Source organism: Aristolochia californica, unplaced genomic scaffold, assembly GCF_029961685.1.
Source record: "Aristolochia californica isolate CCGP_79_NKW_82.1479 unplaced genomic scaffold, dmAriCali1.0.hap1 SCAF_12, whole genome shotgun sequence".
NCBI lineage: Eukaryota > Viridiplantae > Streptophyta > Magnoliopsida > Piperales > Aristolochiaceae > Aristolochia > Aristolochia californica.
In genome coordinates this window covers 15,122,971-15,148,219 of record NW_027181793.1, presented here as the reverse complement: position 1 = coordinate 15,148,219, position 25,249 = coordinate 15,122,971, and the positions used below count along the sequence as shown (strand labels likewise).

The following is a 25,249-nucleotide window of genomic DNA, read 5'->3' as shown; positions in this document are numbered from 1 at the left end:
ACCTTCTGAAATTTGGGGGAAATCACCGCCGAATGGGGAAATGTAAGCCCAATGGAAGAAATCGACGCCTAACTGTCGAAAATCAAAGAAGATTGAAGGAAATCGAAGGATATCGAAACCGGAATAGGTTAAATCAAAGGAAATCGGGGGAGGAGGAAAGAGAAGAGCGAGAATGAGAAGGAAGAGGGAGGCCGAGAGTGAAAAGAGATGGAGGCCTACAGGGAAAAGAGAGAGGGAGATGAGAGAGGGAGAGGGAAGAGAAAGGCCGAGAGAGAAAGAGACGACAGAGCGAGATGGGGCGAAAACGAGAGATAACAAGAGAGAGGGAGCAAATACAGCAGAGGGAGCAGACGAGAGCCGAGTGAGAGGAGAAGTCGGGCGAAAATTTTCGTCCAGAGACGAAGGCTGAGCGAGAGGAGAGGAGAAAGGAAATGAGCGTGATTTTTTAGTTTCGGGGGGGGGGGGGGGGGGGGGGGGGAAAGAAGCGACGCCTTCGCTCGCGGTAATTGGATGACTTTAAAAAAAGGGCGTAAATAGAATTCCGTCATTTTTGCCTGAGGAGATGAAATGGTGTTATCTCACTTCAAGTCAAGTCATTCTGGACTAACGCCATAAGTGGGATGAACTAGGTAATGCGGAGGGAATTCATTCCACTTCATTGTGGACTAACCCCCCCGTAGTGATTAAGATGTACATGCATTCAAAATATAAGCTTAGAATGTGCATTTGACATCTACCAATCAATTGAGCCATAATCACTTAATTCAACAAGAAGTATGGATTAAGAATAATCACAATACTGCTACTATACATAACCTTATTTAACGAACAACTAATTTTATTTCCAACATGTGTCAACTAAATTCCAATTGGGTTGAAAACTAACATGATCATTCCTTTGACATGTCATTTACTGATTATAATCTAATATTCATTAAGACAATGGTTTTTGATGTGCTAGTTTATATAGGGTTTTGATTTCATGTAAATTCCAAGCCTACATAAAGTAGACAAGGATTGGTATATGAGGTAAATGATGAAATTATCATTGAGTAAATCCTCAAAACCAAGTCCCATATAAGAAATCTTCAAATGTCATGAACATCAAATTTAGAGTTCAATTTGCAAAATTCATGTCCCACAAGCTATTTAGGTGATTGTCATGTAGTATATAACTTGAATTGGAGAATTCACTCCTTGCTTGAAGATCAAGTGACCTTGGGTACCAAAATTTGTTTGGGTCCCACTGTCTTAACATTTGAAGAAAAAATTAGGCTTCCCTTGGGAATCCAAAATTGCTTAACTACATTCAACTTTGATCTTCTATATGAGTATTCAAATGCATAATGGCCGTTGGTTTCACACTGGTAACACACATCCTTATGCATTGGCGATATTGTGACCTTTGTCACATTTGTCCTACAAGAGCTACTAGATTTTCATTTTATTCTCGTATCATGGAACTTAGCTTCATGTTCCATTTTTCTCACATATTGTGTAAGATGTTTTGATTTATCTGTAAGCTAAAAGGTTTCAAATTGGTTGATGTATGGAACCCTAGAATCTAACATTATCAGAGTAGGGGTCCTAGGGTTCCAAAAGTTTGCTGATCATGAGTGATTTAGATGTTTGTAATAACTGTTCATTGAGTTTTTCTCATTGAAATTCTAATGAGTGTTCCATCTTTTCTTCTTTTTTATTCTTTCATCATCTAAGAATAAAGGAACTTCCATTAATCCAACTCGTTGAACTCTCGTCCATTTGAATACTTATGGTTGTACTTAAATAGTTGATTTTTTCCTTTATTCTTTCTTGAAGAGGAGGTATGAAAGAGTCTTACACGACTCTCACAACAAGAAGTCTCACAAAGCTTATGGTGGAGTCTTATAGGAGTCTCACAAGAGGATGTCTCATAGAAGAGTCTCAATTAAAGGTGTTCTAGTTATGTTGATTTTCTATTTATGTTCAGTTATTTAATTATTCTAGGAGTTATCATTTAATGTTTAACTTTGAGTGTAAATGGGACAAGGGTAGTTTAATTGTAATTAGATTCTACTTGTTATCTCTATTATAAATAGATTCTTATGTATTCAAATTACAAAAAGTCAATGAAGTATTCCTCTTTTCCAAAAATTCAACAAGGTAGCAGAGCCAAGTTGTGTGAGTTGAGTTAGTCAACCCACAAAGATAATGTGATCTTTTTTTTTTATCTATCGTCTCTAGTAGTTTGGGTTCGAATTCTATCTTTTTTCTTTCATTCATGTGCTAGTACTCGTTGGTTTCTTGGCGTTATCACCTTCATACTAAAACTTTCATATAGAAAATTATATATTGACGGAAAGATATTTGAGTCTACTTTAAAAATTAAAAATAATTTTGGAAATCAGATATTTTTATAAAGAGAAATTAATATTTGAAGTTGAAAAGGTCGGACTACAAGAGAGGTTCATGCAATGGTAGAAATCTTCACTTTTCGAGCAGTTTTAAGTCATGAAGAATGTTGAATTTAAGACCCTATGCTCGAAACCTTGAGAAAGATGTGAGAGGGAGAAGAGAGGGGAGAGAGAAGATAAGAAAAGAGCAAAGAGAGAGTGGGTAGAGAGGAGAGTTGAGAAATGGGAGAATTTGAGAAGAGAAGAGCTTGATCGAAGGTTGAATCAAGCCCCCTATTTATACTATTTCCATTACATATTTAGGTAAACTCCTCAATCAATTAGGATCCTAATTACATCAATCATGATTAACTAAATTATATTAATCAAAGGAAGATCAATCAATTACATTAATCAAGGAAGAGGGCCAAATCTTCCACTTCATGTGATGAAGATTTTAGCTTGTGTGATGACTCATTATGCTACCGCATGTGGTGACTCCTCATGCCACCTCGTGAGGGCATGGTGTGGTTGGTCCCACCTTCTAACACTCCCCCTCAAGCGGGGGGTGAGAAAACATAGTAAATGCCCAACTTGTTGAAAATGGTGGACAAGATTTTATGGGTGACTGGTTTGGTGAGAATGTCTGCAACTTACCCTTGTGAGGAGATATGTTGGAGAGACAATATGCCAACTTAGAATTTATCTCGTATAAAGTGGTAGTCCACCTCAATGTGCTTTGTTCTCTCATGGAAGACTGGATTTGAGGTGATATGAATTGCAGCTTGATTATTGCAATGTAGGTCTATAGAAGTTTCTTTTTATAATCCTAGTTGAATGAGAAGGGACCTAATCCATAGAATCTCACTAACTGTGTGTGCCATGGCCCTAAATTCTACTTCTGCACTACACATTGCAACTACATTCTGCTTCCTACTTCTCCTTATAACCAATTTCCCTCCAACCATTGTACAATATCCCGAAGTAGAATTTTTGTCATCCAGGGATTCAGCCCAATCTGTATCCGAGAACCCTTCTATGTTGAAGTGTCCACATTATTATAGAGAAGCTCTCTTGCTAGTGCTACTTTCAGGTATCTCAATATTCTTTCCAATGCTTGCCAATGAGTAAATTGTGGTTTGTGTATGTATTGACTCACCACACTTATTGAATATGATATATTCGGCCTCATTACACATAGATAAATGAGTTTTCTCACAAGTCTTTTATATTTTACGATATCCACATCTTCTCTAGTGCCTGTAGATAATTTTTTATTTGAATACATAGGGGTTTTTGCTAGTCTACACCCTATCATTCCAGTCTCCTCCTGTAGATCAAGGACATACTTCCTTTTAGATAGTATAATCCCATGTTTAGATAGTCGTACTTCAATACCTAGAAAGTATTTAAGTAGTCCAAGATCTTTTGTCTTGAACTCTTCACATATCTTTTCATTGGTTTTCTGAATGCCCTCGAGATCACTGCCGGTTAAGACAATATCATCAACATAGATGACCAAAAGAAATTTCCCTTTATACGTGTCTTTAAGAAACATGGAGTAATCTATGAAATAATTGTAAAACAGAGTAAGCTTAACCCAGGAACGTCTAAACAACAATCAAGAAGAAAGCCAACACTGATCTATTACAAATAGCAGAAGGTTTTGTCCCAACACACGCTCTTAGAAGAGCTTCAATGGCTTCTGGACTGAACAGAAATACAAGAGAAGAAACTAAAACAAAACAGAGTAATAAGGAAGAGGTTTGATTCTGGATGACTCATGCTACTGAAGAACTCTTCTATTTGTAAGCATTGCAGCACTCAATGACTGCTGCATGCTATGGCTGTTTCACGCAATGGCTACTGCATGCAATTCAGTTGACCTTCATGAAGCTTCCCCAGTTCTAACTTGGGTGATGCAATCGTGAAAAGGGTGCCCCGAACCACGCTATCGGGGGTGCTGCCCCCGAACCCCCGTCTTCCTTATTCATTTTATAGTTTCTTCACAAATAACCATTGCGGTCACAATATGACCTCATCAGCGTCTAAGCCGGAACCGCTAACTAATTTACTCACTATCGATATTAGCGCTCCTCATAATTGGGGGCTAGAGACATTACATTAACGGTAACTTGTGAAAGGTGGGCATTGACACACTAGCAATAAAAGTGAAATCCGGCCGGTTTAAGTGCTTGGCTAAATTTATCAAACCATGCACGAAGAGACTATTTCAGACTATAGAGGGATATCTTCAATTGACATACTGACTCCTCCTCAACCACAAATCAGGATGGTTGTTGCATATAAATTTCTTCCTTTATCTCCATCGAGGAAAATTTTTTTCACATCAAGCTGATAGACCGATTAGGAAGAATTAGTAACAAGGGATACTAAGATACATACCGTGATCAATTTGGCCACTAGAGAGAATGTTTCCTCATAATTGATCCCATAGCATAGGTAAGGATCTTGTTTTATGGTGGTGGACAGAATTGTCCTCTATTGGACCACTTACTGAGGTTTGATTAGGCATCCCATGGATTTTCCAATACTAATCGATAGTGTGGCCATATTTCCCACAATAGGTGCATTCCTTGCCTGTTGTTCTATAGCAACTATTCCTTCCACCTCTTCTTCATCCTCCTCTATAATTTCTTCCACGACCTTGGACACGGTCTGTTGATGATCCGAATGTTGAATTTATGGAAAACAGAGGAAGGTAGTAGAGTCCAATTACAATAAAACTACCTTTGTCCCAATTACACCCAAAATCTAACACTTAAAGATAAGTTCTAGCATAATTAAATAACTCAATATAGATAAAACACAAACATAACTCAAACTAGAACTCTTCTAGGACGTGATCATAAGATAAAGATGCCTTTGTGAGTCCTTCTTGATCTTCCAACTTATGTGATAAGGATTCCAGCTCGTGGTAATCATGGTGGGTCTTACTTCTTATGGGCTTGGGGCCATCTTGTGGGCCTTCCTTGGTTGTGTGGGCTTGGGCCTATCTTCCAACACTCCACCTCAAGTTGGGGGTGAGAGAACAACATGAACTCTCAGCAAATGATATATAGAAACTTTTTTGTATAATGTTGAATTTAGGATCCCTTTTCCATAATTCAGAGCAAGAGAAAGAAGAAATAAAAAATAGAAAAAAGGAAGATGAGCTCTCGGGTAGAGAGAAGAAAAAATAAAAGAGCAAAGAGAGGTTGCGCCAAGCAAAGAGAGAGAGAGAGAGAGAGTAACTCGAGAATGAGATGTATAACTTGATTAATTCTGAATTACAACACCTCTATTTATAGTAGAGGAGGAGGTAGAGTCCTTATACAATTAGCCTTTCAATCCTAATTACATTTCAACTCTAACTCTCTAAGATAAGTCTATTCAAACCAATCTACTAGAAGACTAACATGAGTTGAACTAGGACTCTTTCTTCATTTACATGAATATAAGGGAGAAGGCCATCTCGTTACCTTATCCTTGTAGGTCCTTCATGATCTTCCAACTCATCTTGATAAGGTTGATAGCTCGTGAGATATTTATGGGTCCCACTTGATCTTCAAGTCTTCTAACTCAATTCGGCTTGTGCTTCTTGATTCCTTAACTCGTGCTTACTTGGGTGAGGACTCTTCTTTGTGTCCCACGTCCTCATGGTGGGTCCCACCAGCTAGAGCACCATGGTGGGTCCCACATTGTAACATATAAAATGGCACATATTCCAATATGCCTTCATCTTCCAACACTCCTCACGCTATTGCGCCCTTCCATGAGGTCTTGTTGGCATAATATAAGTGAGAGTATAAATCACTCCTAGCCGGTAAGACGTTGCTCCATACTCCATTCCTAATGCTGGATGTAGGGCACACTCCATCTTCTATAGGTAGTGTGTCTATCAGCATTGCTCTTAAGTGTCCACCACTGTGTCCCTCCACAGGACAACAAATTTCAAGTGGTAGGAGTAATAAAAATCATTACAGGGGGGGTAGTGGGTTTATTTATAATGGTGTCCTAATCCAAACACTGACACTCATGGTATCCCAACAATGATATTTTTGAGAATTAAATTTATCAAGGTGTCCCAATCCGGACACCGATTCTCATGGTGTCCCAACCGTGATATTTTTGAGAGTCAAATAAATTATGGTATGAGAAAAGGTACTGAGGCCACCTCTTCTTCAATAATAATGTCTCATCCAAAGAGACATAATAACATCAACTGTAATGTAACACGACCATCTTCCAACACATATAACACGAACCAAAATAATAAACCTTATAGAAGGACCCATGAAATAATCATAATCCGATATAAATATTTTTTCTTAAATGCATAAGCTTCATCTTTTGTGCTCCCACTTTATTGAATATTTTGGTCACATAAACTTATGCACAACATATGGAATAAAATACCTCTTTCTTGTACTTCTTTTACTTCTCCCCCTCAAGCTGGGAGGTAATGGCAGTGATCCCAGCTTGAACCAAATATCATAGATGCAAAAATAAGCCCAAATAACATAGATGTAGTAATAAGCCCTTAAACCATGGTGAAGTGAGATATTTTCATGATATAGCAACTCAAGCAGTGACGCAAAACAAAGGGCATAAATTCGGATTTTTCAATACAACAAAATACTAGCATGACCTTTAATTCTTCCAATGCGAATATATCTTTAAATATAGATCACATTGACATGAAAGTTTCTCATTATGAAACTAGAATTAAGTACCTTTTATCCAAGTATAACTTCTCTTCATAAAATATAATTATCAGAAGATAAATAATCTGATAGATTTTGGTCTCTGTCATCTGGCTGAACTAAGCACTATTTCTCCTTTTTTTCTAGCATGATCATTGATTCTTCCAAGATCAATATCTCCTTATAAAAAACTCAGATTGAGAATTGGTTGAATAAGTAAGAAAATAGACTTACATATATTTCTTTTGATATATATTTCTCCATGTAAAGTCTCATTCTTGATAGTATAAAATACCTCGAAAGTTGAAGTTTTCTACTGGTACTAGAACCTTTTTTTCAATCTGACCTTCGCTGCTTCAAATATCGATTTATCTTTGAAGATAAATACGATTGAAAGTTGGTTGAATATGTAAGAGAATAGGCTTATAGATATTTATTTTGATATATATCTATATCTCCATATAAATTCTGGTTCTTGATAGCATGAAATACCTCTGAAGTTGAAGTTTTCTGCTGCTGCTTGAACTTCTTTCACAATCTGACCTTTGCTCATTCAAATAGAGATTTATCTTTGTGTATAAATCTTTGTGTCCCAATTACACCCAAAATCTATCACTTAAAGATAAGTCCTAGCATAATTAAATAACTCAATATAGATAAAAGACAAACATAACTCAAACTAGAACTCTTCTAGGATGTGATCATAAGATAAAGATGCCTTTGTGAGTCCTTCTTGATCTTCCAACTTACGTGATCAGGATGCTAGCTCGTGGTCATCATGGTGGGTCTTACTTCTTATGGGCCTTCCTTAGTCGTGTGGGCTTGGGCCTATCTTCCAACACCGATGTACATAGTGGATGATACTTTAGTGGGAGACGGGGAAGAGGAGTTTGAAAGTTGGAGTAATGTGGCACATCCATCATCAAAGGTGAGAATAGTAGAGGCACTAAGGAGTTGAGTTTTAGGAGGCACTAAGGAGTTGAGTTTGAGGAACCTCAAGATATGGCTTTATATTTTCGAGACAAATGGCAGTGGCTAAGGCTTCCTTTTTCTTGTCTTGGATAGAGATGTCAGTGGAGTTAGGCAGAGGTAGCTTACATTCTTAAAGAAGGGATCTGAATCAAGCCAAATATTCATGGATATTTTCTCCTTGTTTAGTATTGAACATAATTTGGAGAATATCATATGACCTTTGTATATTGTCGGAGCTTGAGTACGACTTAGCACATGTCTCCCAAATTTGATTAGCGGTGTCTAGATGAACAACATTATTGGAGAAAAGTTCTTCCATGTTGTAGATGAGCCAACTAATTACCAAAGAATCTTTTTTAACCACTTGGCATAAGCAACATCTTCCTCATCACTGGGTGGCCCAAGTTTGGTTAGGTGACCAAGTAGGTCTGTTGTAGTAAGAAACCGTCGAACCAATTTGGACTAGTTCAAGTAATTTGATATCTCTCACAAGGGAATGGTATTAATCTTGAGAATATCATTCTTGTTACCCATGTATTATTCTTCAGCCATAAGAGGAAATTCAAGAGAAATAGTGCACTCAAATGTAAACTAGCCTGAGTAAGTGGCTTGTAGAATCAAGTGAATCTATGAGTAGCTCGGGTATATGGGAGGAGAACCTGAGCTTATAAAGCTTTTTAGGCCAAGAGAGAACCCTCTAAGGCAAGTAAACTTGCTGGCCAAAAAATTTATATAATCAATTCTCTAGTCTTCATTTTAGAGAATAGCAAAAATCAATCAACAAACATGAAATAAAGGTAAGGTGGCATTCCCAGTAAGATCTTTCCAAGATCATTCCAAAAATATATTTCTTCAGGTTGAAAGATGTGATTGATTAAAAATTAAAAAAATCAGGCCTAATAAAAAAGATATTGATTGAATGTGAGATCTCAAAAAACAACAATCGTTCTTCAAATAGATTGGTGCCAACTTGGCTTTCCAAAGGACCACTTCCTTAATTTTTTTGTGTTTGCTTCCTTTTATGTAAAATAAAATCATCTATTCTTTACTTCTCTTGAATATTGAGGCAAGAAAAAGAATCCAACTCGTAGCTTTGAATCAAACAATGTCTGGCCTCCCCGTTTTTTTTTAAAAACTTTGCACAACACTTTTCACAAAAAAAACAACCTTCTTCTTTCAGATTTCCCTTTGTTTTTTTTATTCAAAACTGATGAAACTTGGCATGAGAGATGATCATATCTTTTTAATGCTCATATAAGGGCCTAGACTTCAAAATAAAACTCCAAAAAAAGTCAAAAAGTCGAGTAGAGTTCCAACTCTTGAAACAACTCGATTGATGGAGAAGCTTAGTATAGAAGGTAAGTAATAAGATTTTCGAAATCCAATGGATAAAAAACCACTCATAATAGGCTCAAGAACATTATTCTTCATCTTAAAATCTGGTTCCCACTAAATAATAACTCTTCATGCAGAAATTCTCAACATAAACCAATTTTCAGCCAAGAACTTGCAAACCGTAAAAAATAGCCTTGGCAGACTTCTTTCAATCCGAGATGCGTAAATATCAATAATACAATGAAGAGAGTAAGAAAATTAGCTCTGAACCATCTTATAGAGGTAATAAAAACAAGAGCATGAAGTCATAATAACAAGAGTGAAAAACAAACTTATCTCAACAAGTTTTAATCTGGCACAAAGAGTCTTCTATGAGTAGCTTTGATCATAACTTCTTAGAGAATCCTTTTGAAGTGGGGATCCTAAGTTCAATGCTATGATACCATGTTGAATATAGGACCCTATGCTTGAAATCTCGGGCAAGATGAGAGATGGAGAAGAGAGGGGAGAGAGAAGAGAAGAAAAGAGCAAAGAGAGAGAGCTCGGGTGGAGAGGAGAGTAGAGAAAAGGGAGAATGGAGACTTTAGACAAGGAGAGAGAATCCTCCACAAATTTGAGAAAAGGAGAGATTGATTGAAGGCTTCAACAAAGACCCCTATTTATACTATTTCCGTTACATATTTTGGGAAACTCCTCAATCAATTAGGATCCATAATTACATCAATTATGATTAACTAAATTCCATCAATCAAAGGAAGATCAATCAATTACATTAATCAAGGATTTTTGGAATATAGGGCCCAAGCCCACACAACCAAGGAAGGCTCACATATCCAATTGTATTAGAAGATGGGCCCAATGCCATAAGACCAAGGAAGACCCATGCATCCAAGAGATATAGAAGACGGGCTCAAGGCCCACAGATCAAAGAGAAGGCCCATAGGCCCGCATACAATGATGGCAAGATGGTAAATAAAGAGCTATCTCATAGAGATGACATTGGTGTAATTAAGTTAAAGTTTCAAGGTTAAAACCGTAAACCCTAAGTTCAGGGGTATTATTGTAATACAATAGTTTTATTAATATATAAATAGTGCTTTAGGGGGAGGGTTAGGATCATCAAGTCCATAACCTCTTCTTCATCTGGTTTTCTCCCAATGGGTCCCTCTCCCTTTTTCTCTATGAGCTAAATCCATGGAGTCTTGAAAAATTCAACATGGTATCAGAGCTTCGATATCCAGGATTCCGACTATGGTTTTTCAAGTTTTATTCTCCTCCATTTAGGATTAGAAAATATATTTTTTTCTCTTTTATTTCTTTGTCTCATGCCCTGTTTTTTTGTTTTTGTTTTTTTGCATTCATGTTTTGATCAAACTGTATCATCCACCATCCTGTTCTCTCTAGCAATTTTAGAGTTTGCTCTCTGTTGATGGTTCATGCTCTACCGTGAGCAGTAGTATCTTTACTCTTCTTGCCGACGAAGATGACCTTCCTATCTAGACGTCTCTATTTATCATTTTCTATCACTGACGGTATGTTATATTTCTCAACGCTCCAACTGCATGCATGGGATGCGCCTAACCCATTGAATCGCTCTTACGGATTTTGTAAGAATTCTCTACCCATCAGCGAAAGAGTGAGTACTTCGTCTCTTGGCTTACAGTAGATGAGAAAATCTCCCACCTCGTGGCTAAATTCTCTGCAGACACCTTGGCGCTAAAGGACTTGGCGAATTTCATGGCAACGTTGCCGAGGCCACTGAGACCAACATGAAGGCCGGGCTCGGAGAGGCATAAGTATTTGAGCAGGATGTAGGCGGTTATGCCGGCACAGAGGACCGTCAAGAGTTTCTGGTTGCGGGAAGAACTTCCGACTGGATCAATAGAAGATACATCATATTCAACGTCAGGGAAGAAGATGTTCTGCTGCTTAATTTGGGTCTAGCTATTTTTTGATTAGTTGCCTACTCTGGTTTTTTTGACATTGCAGAAAACATTGCTGCCCTAAAAAAATCATATCTTCGTTGTTGATTCTCCACAAAATCATGTGGTTTCTACTGCTTGATTAACAGAGGAATGTTTCCCTTTTCGACTGCTTCTCTGGGATCGTCGGTCTGAACGTTGTTTTTATTTGGAAAGTTTCCCTCTATTTTCCGCTGTTCGGTCGGGGAAGAAGATACTGTAGCAACATTAAAGTTTCCTAAGTTAGGGGGGTTAGTCCTCCAAATGGATTTTTGAAGTTCAAGTTCATGTCTAACATCAAGATCATGTCAGTCATGTACATGAAGATCATCTTCGCACTTGGTGTTAGTGTTGACGACTTCATGTGCACTAGAAAACAGTTTCCAGTGTTAGTGCCCAACATGAGAAAATCCCTAAACCCTTACAGTACACTTAATTACAACATAATCATTAAACCCCAAATTAGGTAAAACAAGCATTATTACTACACGAATAAGTTATTTAATGTATAATTAAATATATTAATATATGTATTAATTGAATTAGATATTTTATTGTGCATTAATATGATAATTACATGAGCCAATGAAACATGCACATGATTAATTACAAATAATAAATAAATAACATTATAAATAATAAAAACGAAAGTAATATGTTGAGTTATTAATTTATTAATAACATATGAAATACTTTAACCTAAAAATAAATAATTTAAGAGAAAAAATTGATTTAATAATAACTTTAACACACTATATATTTGTACATAATATATTTTATGTATTATTAATTAATAATATATTATGACAAAATTTAAAACCATTGGTTTTAATTAACTAAAGCAATAGGATAATTATGCCAAAATAATTTATCAAATATTTATTTTTACAATATTTTAATTATGACTTTTAAATCACTATTTTAATATAGTAATTATAAAATAAATATATTAAATAAAATAATTATTTTATAAATAAAATAATTATTTTATAAATAAAAATAATTATTTTATAAATAAAAATAATTATTTTTATAAATAAAATTTATAAATTAATGATTTTTATGACGATAGTTTAATTTTTCCTAACTTACGAAAAATTAAACCATCGTCGTCTTCCTCAGCGGTGAGCCAGCGGGCAACGCCGATAGAGGGGGTGCTTCGACGGTACGCTGAGAGGGTGAAGAGAAGGAGGTCGAGAAGCTCTGCAATAGATGCTCGACCTCTCGTGCTCTGCCACGGGGGGGGGGGGGGGGGGGGGGGGGGGGGGGGGGGGAAGAGAAGTCGTCACCGAGGGAGGAAGGCCTCCCTCCCTCTCGACCTCTGTCGCAGAGCCACTCGGTTTCCCGTACTCTACAATGGAGGTCGAGAGGGAGATGCCGTAGAGAGGGAGACTGGAGAGGGACAGTGGAGACGAGAGAGGGAGCAGAGAGCTCGGGGTTTAGGGAGATGACAGAGGGGCTGTGGGAACGAGAGAGGGGTGCACCAGAAAGAGCCCCGCGTGTGAGTCATGTACATGATTCTCAAAATCGGGCGAAAAACACTTTCCATCATTTACTCTTGGGACATGAACTCCTGAGTCATGGATGATCATGTACATGACATGAAGTTTGGCGCTCCCTAACGACATCAGGACATGAACTGAGTAATGCGCATGAAGATCATGACCTGAGTCATGGTTGACTAACCCCCCTAAGGAAACTTGCAATAATCGAGAGTCGGTTCTGCACCTGTTCTAGCCCAACCCGGACCAAACTGGGTCAACCCAACAACCCAACAACAACTTACTGCTTCTGCACCAGCTAGACCGCATCAACCGAGACCAACTAGGACCGAGTCAACTCGGGTCCAGGTCAATCTAACTTGGGCCACTTATTTTTTTCCTCGATATACGTGTTTAGACCAAAGCTTATACATATTTCTGCCCCGACTCAGATATATTGGTCTACTATTTGACTCAGCGTGACTTGGTAAATTTTTTCTCTGGCTGGATTATTAATTTGAAGAATTGACTGATTATTACTTGGTTAGCATATTATTTAGTTCAAATACTTGCATTGGATTATTTCATGGGTAATTTTACAAGGATTATTTTGGTTCGTGTTATATGGGCCCAAGCCCATTTCAGTTGTTGCTATTGTGTCTCTTTTGATGAGACATTATTATTGAAGAAGAGGTGGCCTCATACCATTATTTATTTGTCCCTTTTAAAAAATATAAAAAATATATGCGGTTGGGATTCCACGATGGAGGAACTTAATACTCTGTCAAAAATATAAAAAATATTTGTGGTTTGGATTCCATGATGGAGGAACTTAATACATGTAAAACATATAAAAAATATTTACGGTTGGGAATCCAGGATGGAGGAACTTAATACCTCGTAAAAAATATAAAAAATATTTGCAGATGGGATTCCATGATAGAGGAACTTATTATTACATTTATGTTACTTTCCCCCATTAATGTCATATATTACTGTACCATTTGAGAGTCGTTGTCCTGTGGAGGGACATGGTGGTGGAGGTGGACACTTCAGAGCAATACCGATAGACACACTACCTTCAGAAGATGGAGTGTGCCCTATATCCAGCCTGAGTTAAGACTGGAGTACAGAGCAATGCCTTAGTGGCTAGGAGTGATTTACTCACTGATGTTATGCCAGTTGGGCCTCATGTACGAGAGTACCAGCATGAGGGGGAGTGTTGGAAAATGAAGGCATATCGAAAGATGTGCCATTTTATACAAAAAAGAATTTTATACATCATTTGTAGAAAGCTGGGAGTTCGTGATGTTCCCTCACCCCTAGCTTGAGGGGGAGTGTTGGAAGATAGGGCCCAAGTTGACACGACCTAGGAAGGCCCAAATATCCAAGTGTATTAGAAGATGGGCCTTGGCCCATAAGACCAAGGAAGACCTATGCATCCAAGAGATATAGAAGACAAACTCAAGTCCCACCGATCAAAGATAAGGCCCATAGGCCCACATACAATGATGGTAGGATGGTAAATAAAGAGTAATCTCATAGAGATGACATTGATGTAATTAAGTTAAAGTTTTAAGGTTAAAACCCTAAACCCTAAGTTCAGGGGTATTATTGTAATACAATAATTTCATTAATCTATAAATTGAGCGTCGGGGGGAGGGTTATGATCATCAAGTCCATAACCTCTTCTACCTCTAGTTTTCTCCCAATAGGTCTCTCTCCCTTTTTCTCCATGAGATAAATCCATGGAGTCCTAAAAATTTAACAAGGAAGCTTGCCAAATCTTCCACCTCATGTGATGAGGATTCCATCTCATGTGATGACTCATCATGCCACTTCATATGGTGACTCATCATGCCACTTCGTGTGGGCATGAAGGGGTTGGTCCCACCTTCTTCCAAAGCATGAGACTTTATATGGAGATTTAGATCTCAAAAGAAATATTTGCAAGTCTACTTTTTACCTTATCAAACTAATTCTCAATCTGAGTGTTCTAGAGGGAGATATCAATTTCTCAAGGGACAATTGTCATACTAACAAAAGAAGAAAGAGTACTATGTTCAGCCAGATTACAAAGTCCAAAATTTATCAGATTCTTTCTCTCAAAAGAAGTAAAATTTTGGAGTATTAAAATTTTATTAAAGGTATCGGAGTCTAGTTTTAGAAGGATAAAATTTCATGTCAATCTCATCTACATTGTAGGAGATATTCATATTGGAGTCTACAAGGGTCAAACTATAGAACAAATAAAATTGACAGGTCATAAAAGATTCAAGAATGAATATTTTTATATAAATTTAGGTATTAATTAAAATCTATTTGTGTCTAGTTACTTTAGAAATAAACCATTTGTGATTCTGATCTATATTTTTGGAGATGTTGATATTAGAAGTACCAAAGGTTAGTTCTACGAAAATTCTCTCAATTTTCCCTATTTTCTCTCCTATTATCTCTCCATTCATTGATATTAATTGAGTTTCCTTTTCTCCTAAAATTCTAGTTTTTTAGCTAAATTTCTCTTCTAATCACAGAGTTTTTATCAGACATAGTCATTCCATGATGTGCTCATTCAAGGTATGTAATATCTTGCTTCAATATTGTTTTCATGCTTTGCTTTTTTGTTACTTGGTTGTGTGTCTTCCGCATAGTTAACTCTAAAAAATTGTGGTCACCCAAAAAATTTATATTTGGTCAAGTTTATTAATTTCTACCTATTGGAAGATGGGCCCAAGCCCATAGGTCCAAGTGTGGAGAAGGCCCATTGGCCTACCTAGTGGTGGCATGATGGTAAATAAAGAGTTATCTCATCAAGATGGAACTGATGTAATTAGTTTAAATTTTTTTGTCTCTTATTTACTCTTACCAGGGTGAAGGGTATTCTTGTAATATTACTACTTTTGATATCAATAAATACAACGTAAGGGGGAGGGTTTGGACAAGTCCATTACCCTAATCTTCCTTCTCTTTTCTCCAAATTCGCCACTCTTCCTCTTCTCCTCCTAAAAGCTTCTCTCCACGACTCTTGTTCTTCTCTCAAACCCTTAATCCTCTTCTATTGTGATTATACATCATGGAATTCCAAGTTTTAACATGGTATCAGAGTAGGTACTCATATGTGAGCCTACACCTAAATTATAAAGAAGCTTCCTAAGTTGGTTAGTCATTTTGGGATGAGCCTTGGACCCAACTTCACATGGTATCAGAATAGGGAAAGATCTGAGATGGAAAAGGAGAAGAATATGGAGAAGAAGGGGAGGAAGAAGAAGAAAAAGAAAAATAAAAAGAAAAAAGAGGAGTTTCTCATTTTTCCTTAAGTTTTATTTCTCAATTTCTATATTTCATTGGATGTTTCACTCTTTTTATGTATTTTTACTATAGAAAATTATAAACCTTTGAAAATATATTTGAATCTATTTTCCAACTAAAAAATAATCGTTGAAATCTGATTTTTCTAGAAAGAGAAATCGACATCTAAATCAACAAAGGTAAAGCAGTAGAAAAGTTTCATGCAACAACAAAAAACTTTAACTTTTTGATTCATTTTATGCCATCAAGAACGAGACATTATATGAAGAATTATATATCAAAAGAATATCTATAAGTCTATTTTCTTATCTATTCAACCAATTCTCATTTTGAGTTTTTTAGATGGAGATATCAATCTAGGAAGAGTCAATGGTCATGCTGGCCAAAGTAGAAAGAGTACTCAATTCAGCCAGATTATAGTGTCCAAAATGTATCAGATTATTTATCTCAAAATAAGTATTTTTTATGAAGAAAAGTTCTACTTGGGTGAAAGGTATTTAAGTCTATTTTTATTATGAGAAAATTTCATGTCAATCTGATCTATATTTAAGGAGATATTTGCATTGGAAGAATCAAAGGTTATGCTAGTATATTTGCACGTGAAGGTCTGGATTGAAGCCAATTTTTTTGCTTAACTTTTTGAGTTGCAGATATTTGTTGACAATATCATGAAAGTATCTCATGATCTAGCTTGCAAATTTTATGTCTGTTAACTAATAATATCTGGAAAGAATCTTTAGAAGATCATCTTATTTTAAGAAACTTTACTTGATTTATTTGTTAAATATTGCCTTGACTAAAGATTTCAAGCAAAAAAAGCAAGGAAACGAGTCTTCTTTGATTGCTAAGTTGGCACAAATTGAAGGAAGAAACTACCTTATTTAGAATATTTTCAATCACGTATTTTGTGAGATTTCGTTGGTATTTTGTAAGATTACAAATAATTTGATTTTGTATCCTTGCCTAAAAAATTGAGGCAAGAAAAGATTGAAATATTTGGCATGGATTGAGTTACTCTGTTTACATTATTTGAGCTAGTGAAGTTTGTTGGAAGATGAACCCAAGCCCACACGACCAAGGAAGGCCCACATATCTAAGAGTGTTGGAAGACGTGCCCAAGCCCATAAGATATGGACCCACAGAAGAGTTTTAGTTTAAAGGTGTTTTAGTCATGTTAATCTTCTATTTATTTAATTATGCTATGATTTATCTTTAAGTGTTAGAGTTTGGGTGTAGTTGGGACAAATGTAGTTTTATTGTAATTGGACTCTACTACCTCCTCTATTATAAATAGAGGTTCATGTACTCTGATTATAATAAGTCAATGAAGTATTTCTCTTTTCCATTGTTGGAAGATAGGCCCAAACCCACACCACCAAGGAAAGCTCACATATCTAAGAGTATTATAAGATGGGCCACACGACCAAGGAAGACCCACATATCTAAGAGTATTCTAAGATGGGCCACACGACCAAGGAAGGCCCACATATCTAAGAGTATTATAAGATGGGCCACACGACCAAGGAAGGCCCACAAGATGGGCCCAAGCACATAAGAAGTAGGACCCACCATGATTACGACAAGCTGGCATCCTTATCACGTATGATGGAAGATCAAGGAATGACAAAGGCATCTTTATCTTATGGTCACGTCCTAGAAGAGTTCTAGTTTGAGTTATGTTTGTCTTTTATCAATATTGAGTTATTTAATTATGCTAGGACTTATCTTTAAGTGTTAGAGTTTGGGTGTAATTGGGACAAAAGTAATTTTCTTGTAATTGGACTCTACTACCTTCCTCCATTACAAATAGCGGTTCATGTACTCTGATTATAAAAAGTTAATGAAGTCACTGAAGTATTTTTTCTTTTCCATAAATTCAACATGGTATCTGAGCAGGTTATGTGAGTTGACTTGGTCAACCCATAGAGATAATTAGATCCTTGTCTATAAACCCTAAATCCTAAGTCTAGGTTCGTAGTTATTTTTTTCAGTTCCTTCACCCGTAGATTGCTTTGATTTTTTCACCTCTATATTGAGATTTTCATATTTCAAATTATATAGTTAAGGAAATATATTTGAGTCTACTTTCCAAGGAAAAATAATTTTTTTCCAATCGGAGTTATCTACAAAGAGAAATCGATATTTGAATGAGCAAAGGTCAAATTGCGAAAGAGGTTCGAGCAGCAGCAGAAAGGTTAAACTTCCGAGGTATTTTATGCTATCATGAACGAGACTTTATATGGAGATATGTATATCAAAAGAAATATTTGTAAGTCTATTCTCTTATATATTCCACCAAATTTCAAACGAATTTATCTACAAAGAGAAATTGATATTTGAAATTGCAAAGGTCAGATTTAAAAAAAGGTTCAAGCGGCAGCAAAAGGTTCAAGCGGCAACAAAAAGCTTCAACTTCTGAGGTATTTTATGCTATCAAGAACGAGGCTTTATATGGATAATTATAGATAAAAATAAAGATATTTAAGTATATTTTCTTACCTATTCAACCTCGTTCTGAGTTTTTTATAAGGAGATATTGATCTTGGAAGAGTCAATGGTCATGCCGGAAAAAAGGATAAACAATGCTTAGTTCGACTAGATGACAGAGACTGAAATCTATCAGATTATTTATCTTCTGATAATTATATTTTATGAAGAGAAGTTATACTTGGATGAAAGGTATTTAAGTCTAGTTTCTGAATGAGAACCTTTCAAGTCAATATGATCTTTATTTAAAGATATATTTGCATGAGAAGAAAGAATGGTCATGCTAGTATTATGTTGTATTGAAAATTCTTAACTTAAGCCGATTGTTTTGTGTCAATGTTTGAGTTGCTATATCAGGAAAATATCTCTCTTCTCCCTGGTTTAAGGGCTTATTACTATATCTCTATTATTTGGGTTTATGGCTACATCTATGATATTGGTTCAAGCTGGGATCACTGCCATTACATCCCAGCTTATTACCATATCTCTATTATTTGGGTTTATTGCTACATCTATGATATTGGTTCAAGCTGGGATCACTGCCATTACATCCCAGCTTGAGGGGGAGAAGTAGAAGAAATACAAGAAAGATGTATTTTATTCCATATGTTGTGGATAAGTTTATGTGACCAAAATATTCAAGAAAGGGGGTATACAAAAGATGAAGCTTCTGCATCTAAGAAAAAAATATTTATATCGGATTATGATTATTTCATGGGTCCTTCTACTAAGTTTTTAATTTTGGTTCGTGTTATATGAGTTGGAAGATCGTCGTGTTACATTCAGTTGCAGTTATTATGTCTCTTTGGATGAGAAATTTATTATTGAAGAAGAGAAAACTTCAGTACTTTTTCTCATACCATAATTTATTGGACTCTAAAAAATATCACGGTTGGGACACCATGAGATTCGGTGACCGGATTGGGACACCTACACCCTTTCCTCCCCCCCCCCCCCCCCCCCCCCCCCCTTTAATGACTTTTATTGCTCCTACCACTTGAGAGTCGTTGTTCTGTGGAGGGACACGGTCGTGGATACTTCAGAGCAATGCCGATAGACACACTACCTACAAAAGATGGAGTGTGACCTACATCCAACATTAGGATTGGAGTTTGGAGCAATGCCTTACCTATTGGGAGTGATTTTTACTCTCACTTATATTATGCCAGCAGGGCCTCATGGAAGGACGCAACAACATGAGGAGAAGTGTTTGAAGATGAAGGCCTATTGGAAAATGTGCTATTTTATACAAAAAAATTCTTTACATCATTTGCCACAAGTTGGGAGTTCATGTTGTTCTCTCGCCCCTAGATTGAGGGGGAGTGTTGGAAGATAGGCCCAAGCCCACAAGACCAAGGAAGGCCCACAAGATGGACCAAAGCACATAAGAAGTGGGAGCCATCATGATTCCCACAAGTTGGCATGCTTATCACATACGTTGGAAGATCAAGGACTCACAAAGACATATTTATCTTATGGTCACGTCTTAGAAGAGTTCTAGTTTGAGTTATGTTTGTCTTTTATCAATATTGAGTTATTTAATTATGCTTGGACTTGTCTTTAAGTATTTGAGTTTGGGTGTAATTGGGACAAAGGTAGTTTTATTGTAATTGGACTCTACCTTCCTCCATTATAGATAGCGGTTCATGTACTTTGATTATAAAAAATTAATGAAGTCAATGAAGTATTTTTTCTTTTTCATAAATTCAACATCCATAAATTCAACATGGTATCAGAGCAGGTTCTGTGAGTTTACGTAGCCAACCCACAGAGACAATGAGATCCTTTTCTCTAAACCCTAAACCCTAAGTCTGGGTTTGTATTTTTTATTTTTCAGTCCCTACACCCGTTATTTACGTTTTCACCTCTTTTCTATTTCTAATTCATGATCAGTGACTATGATGATCTCTATGTCTTTGAAGCTGCTCTCTTGCTCCGTTCGGCATCGGGGAAGAAACTTTTGTAGTTCTGTTTCTTGTGTAGAGACACGAAAAGATGGCTGTTAATCATTGGAAGTTCTTTGGAGGGTGCTCCTATCATCGAAAGTTTTATTTCTGGAAGATCTATCTGCCTCAACTGCTGTAATCCGACTTCCAAGTTACTGCTGCCAGCTATCTTTAGAAAATTATTTTGCGTTGCTGTTTGGAAGGTTGCCATCCGATGACACTCAATTTATTTCAGAAGGTCTTGATTTCTATCAAGCCAATGGTTTCTTCATCAAAATCATATCTTTGTTGCTGTTTCTACTTTCTGTCATTCCGAAATTATTTCACTGGATTATTTCCTTTGCCAAAAACTTCGTAACTCGTTGGACTTACGCTAGAATGTCACTTATCTCTAGAAAGTTTCAGCCTGGATATCACTGCTCTCTGAGAGATCTTCTCTCTGCTTTCTCTCGGATATCGTTGTATCTTATAGAGATGTGTCTGCCCGTGTTTATTTTCTGTCATTTTTGGAGACAACGGACTTTGAACGGCTCTCTGCTCTCTGGTTTTCATTGAACCGCTCTATTCGGAAGAATCTCCACTGCTCTGCCATCACGATTTCGCTGTTTTCTATTGAGGGCTCAATAGCTAACCGAGTCATCCAAAGGAGGCGAACTAAGTCACTAAGTTAATTGCTTTATTTCCATATTGTTTTAAATTATTTTTTATGCATTATTTAAATTAAATTGCTGTAGGAGCAGAATTGTAAAATTAAACCCTAAACTATGTTGGCCTCAACCCTACTTAGAAGGGAAGAAGAATGAGAAAAGAAGTCTTGAATTAGGTTAAATAGGGTTCAGAGTTCTCCTTGACGAGCTCTAGGGTTTGGAGGTCTCCTTGACGAGCTCTAGGTTCAGGTTCCCTCTTGAATCTGAATTTCTTTCTTCTCTCTTTGATTTTCTATTGTACATTGCTCTTCACTGAGAACAAGGAGGGATTTCTTCCTCTTTTTCCGAGCTCAACAAGAGGCCTTTAGCCTCTAATCAGTGCATAGCAGCAAGAGAGGATTTCCCTTCTCTTTTTGGGACAAAGCTAGAGGCTTTTCCCAACCCCTAAACCGAGAGCAGAAAGAGAGGGTCTTCTCTCTCCTTTCCGAACAGAGATAGAGGCTTCCAGGCCCTATACCGAGATCAGCAAGGCCAGAGGTTCTTCAACGTCTAAACCAGAGAGCAGAAAGCAAGGGGCCATTCTCCTCCTTTTCGTGAGCATTAAGTGGCTTCCCAGCCCTTACCGAGAACAGTAGCATAGCTGCGAAAAGGAGGATCTTTTACCTCTAATCCAGTAGCCACAAGACCTCTCTAGGTCTCTACTGAGAGTAGGAGCAAAAAGGAGGACCTTTTCCTCCTAACAGAGAGTAGCAAGTCTCTTACAACTCTAGATTCACCAATCCCATGCCGAGTTACTCGATCCATGGCAAGGGACCATAACAACTTGGTATCAGAACATGGTAACATGGGGGATACATCCAAAAATGAAGAACTAAAAAGCATAATCAGAGAGGTGTAGGATGCATAGGCTGAACAACGGGAGAGACTGGCCAGTTATGGCCCACAACTGGAACAAATCCCTAGTATTAATTTGCAACTCCAGCGACTCTCTAGTATGATTTCTAATATCAGGGCAGAAAGACACACTACCCTAGACCAAAGGGGGGAGAATAATTCGCACAGCCGAAGGGAGGGGCAATTTGCTGGGATCACAGCTGTCCATGCACCGTAGGGTGGAGGCACAATACCCATGTATACAAAATTGGATTTTCCTATATTTACTGGGTCGGTCAACCCCTTAATTTGGTTGCATAGATGTGAGATTTTTTTTTCAAATGAAGGGACTGCTGAGTTTGACAAGGTGGGACTAGCCGCCTTCCACATGCTAGATGAAGCACAACTATGGCTTAATCAAGTGGAATTAGAAAGATTAGTGCTGGATTGGGGGAAATTTAAAGAGTTACACACAATTAGATTTGGCCGTCCCGTCCACAACAACCCCTTGGGAGATTTGGTGCTGTTGAGACAAACCACATTTGTGGAACTGTATAAAAAATAGTTCCAAGAAAAATTGGCTAGAGCTGGCCGGATGGTGTGAGTTGTTGGAAGATAAGATCAAGCCCAAACGACCAAGGAAGACCCACATATGTAAGATTATTATAAGATGGGCCACATGACCAAGGAAGGCCCACAAGATGGGTCCAAGCCCATAAGTAAGACCCACAATGATTACCAAGAGCAGGCATCCTTATCACATCAGTTGGAAGATCAAGAAGGACTCACAAAAGTATCTTTATCTTAGGGTCACGACCAAGAAGAGTTTTAGTTTAAGTTATATTTCTCTTTTATCAATATTGAGTTACCTAATTATGTTAAGACTTACCTTAAGTGTTAGAGTTTGGGTGTAATTGGGATAAGGGTAGTTTTATTGTAATTGGACTCTACTACCTTCCTCTATTATAAATAGAGGTTCATGTACTCTGATTACAGTAAGTTATTGATATCAATGAAGTATTTCACTTTTCCATAAATTTAACATGAGTCGACCAACAAATCAAATTATTTACAACAGGCCTCAATGAATCTCTAAAAAGGACTTGCTATGATAAGGGTTGAGCTATAATAAGGCAGGAATGGGTATAGAAATGTTGCACTTAGCCCTACAACAACATCTACACCTCGAGCTATTCCAATAACATAGGCAGGTATCTTTTGCCATTCTAAAGTAGTTGTCATCAGTGTCCCAAGCGGAGAACTGTAAAATATAGTAGAGCCAAAGCCACTCCTGGAAGCACCACTTCATACTGTAGGTAGACAATCCATGCATCCATACAAAAAACATTTTGTGATCAAACAAGTTACTTTTCTTACATACCCATTTTTTGATGATGATGAAATTGTCTCAGAAGAAAGCAAGTCCTTTTCCTGAGGATATAAAGAACTCTCCCATGTGTCATTAGATGCGAGTTCCCAAGTCCTTTGACTGTTTTCACTCAAGGCCGGATATCCATTATATATAGAAAGCAGAAGCCAATATTGTAGCCAAACAAATATATTGTTCCAAAGAGCCAGGGCAAGTACAGAAGCCTGGAGGGAGATACAACTAACGATCAATCCAGTAAATACAGGAGCCATTAACTTGCATATTTGATCAATCTGTCTAATAGTGGAGTTCATTTTTGTTGGGATGTCGTGTGGTTGTCCACTTGAGATCACACCCACCCATTCCCTTTCAATCATAATGGCACCAACCATACTTGAAAGAACAACAGTCCCTCCAGTCATATTGGTTAAGATGAAAAGAAAAACTAATGCTGAGAAATTAGTTGACTTCAAGCTATGATAAAATAGAAGCAAAAAGATAGATAGTCCAGCCACCGTAAAGGATATATTTTGCATCAATAGCCATGCTCAACGAACCTAAATGTGTGTAAATCGGTCTATGCAGCTGCCAATAGTTGGAACCAATAATGCAACAGATGTGGCTTCAATGACACCATAAACACCACCAAAGAGCAAAGAGTTGGGCCAGACATTAATCATGTATAAACCTACTACAAATTCCCACATTTTGATTTGGGGCCCAACAACCCCGAATTGAAGGTCGTGTACAGCACCACGAACATGGGCCTCATCTTGTTGAAGCCATTTCAATCTGAAATCTGCTGTGCGAGACCTCTCTTCTTCCGCCAGGGTCACGATTTCAACTTCGAAATCGAAAGCTCTGGGTTTTGGGGGTTGCACGCTGTTGTCTGTCTGTGTCCGATGGGGAACATTGGCAAATCGGTGCTGAAGTGTCAAAAATGGATGGCGCTCGTCGGTCCATTCCGGTGGGATTTGTGGGCCATAAGCTGCCAAATCATCCAGTGCCGTGCGTTACATTGCCGGTGGAAGTGGGATGGCATCCTGTGAAATAGAGGTTGTGGAATACCCCTCCGAGTTCCACAAAATGGGGTGGTTGTCGCCTGATTGCGGAAATCCAGGGAGCTTCTGAGACAAAGAGCGCCAAGATTTCAGGCGACTTCAGTTTGGGAAGACGCATGGCGTCCAGTGAGAAAGGGTTTGACGACAAATCCCCTTCCGTTTTTGCCGATGAAGGTGGTACTGGGCGCAGAGGAGGCAGTGTAGATGGAGGGGTTGGGGGGGGGTGGTAGTCGGAATGCCGATTGGAACTGCTCAAAAGTGCAGTATCCCACGCCATATACTCTTCCATACAAAGAGTGAATTGATGAAATGAATTTCAAAGTTCCCTTAATTCTTTCGAACAGAGGTGAAAAAATTCTATGTCTCCATTCTGAGTTCGTCTAGCTAATTTCTCGCATCCGTAGGGAAAGAGGAATTGCCGACGGTGGTCCGCTCTGATACCACTTGTGTTATGGACTCCATAGCATCTAGAGTCATTGCTAGACGTAGGACTTAGGTGGGGTCACTTTCAAGTTAAGTTAAGGGCTGGATCTAATGTAATTTTGAGTTATGAGTGTGGGCCACGTCATGGTTTGGGAAGTGTAAGCGTCATGGTGGGAAGTATAAGTCTTGGGAAGTGTAAGCATCATGGAGGGAAGTGTATGTCTTGGGAAGTGTAAACGTCATGGAGGGAAGTGTATGTCTTGGGAAGAGTAAGCTTCATGGTGGGAAGTGTAAGCATCATGGAGGG

The 25,249-nt window shown here is 37.6% G+C and overlaps 1 pseudogene; it reads right to left on the bottom strand.

The window, feature by feature from the left end:
• Positions 1 to 23,181: 23,181 nt before the first annotated feature.
• LOC137946600 (solute carrier family 40 member 1-like) lies at positions 23,182 to 24,165 on the bottom strand (annotated as a pseudogene).
• Between the last annotated feature and the right edge of the window lie 1,084 nt (positions 24,166 to 25,249).